The sequence below is a fragment of the Arachis ipaensis genome, chromosome B6 (genome assembly GCF_059453495.1).
Source record: "Arachis ipaensis isolate K30076 ecotype BB chromosome B6, ASM5945349v1, whole genome shotgun sequence".
Lineage (NCBI taxonomy): Eukaryota > Viridiplantae > Streptophyta > Magnoliopsida > Fabales > Fabaceae > Arachis > Arachis ipaensis.
The window spans coordinates 114,475,424-114,475,996 of NC_142441.1; the positions used below are offsets into that span (position 1 = coordinate 114,475,424).

At 40.7% G+C, this 573-nt stretch overlaps 1 non-coding gene across 1 annotated transcript; it reads left to right on the forward strand.

The window, feature by feature from the left end:
• Positions 1–230: 230 nt before the first annotated feature.
• On the forward strand, positions 231–334 carry LOC148562373 (small nucleolar RNA R71). Its single transcript, XR_015887951.1, has one exon. It is a non-coding gene; the product is annotated as a small nucleolar RNA R71 (small nucleolar RNA).
• The last annotated feature ends 239 nt before the right edge of the window (positions 335–573 follow it).

The following is a 573-nucleotide window of genomic DNA, read 5'->3' on the forward strand; positions in this document are numbered from 1 at the left end:
TCAGAGTATCAATATCAAGAACTCCTTTCTTCTGAGTTGTCCCATTATTCACAGGATTCCTTTCAGAAGTGTACATGAACTGGTTATTTGCAACCATTTCAATGAGTTCCTGGGCTTCTGCAGGCGTCTTCTTCAGATGAAGAGATTCTCCAGCAGAGTGATCCAATGACATCTTGGACAATTCAGACAGACCATCATAGAATATACATATGATGCTCCATTCTAAAAACATGTCAAAAGGACACCTTCTGATTAATTGCTTGTATCTTTCCCAAGCTTCATAGAGGGATTCACCTTCCTTCTGTCTGAAGGTTTGGACTTCCACTCTAAGCTTGCTCAACTTTTGAGGTGGAAAGAATTTGGCCAAGAAAGTATTGACTAACTTTTTCCAAGAGTTCAGGCTATCTTTAGGTTGTGAGTCCAACCATGTCCTAGCTCTGCCTCTTACAACAAAGGGAAAAAGCATAAGTCTGTAGACCTCGGGATTAACCCCATTGGTCTTAACAGTGTCACAGATCTGCAAGAATTCAGCTAAGAACTGATGAGGATCTTCCAATGAAAGTCCATGAAACT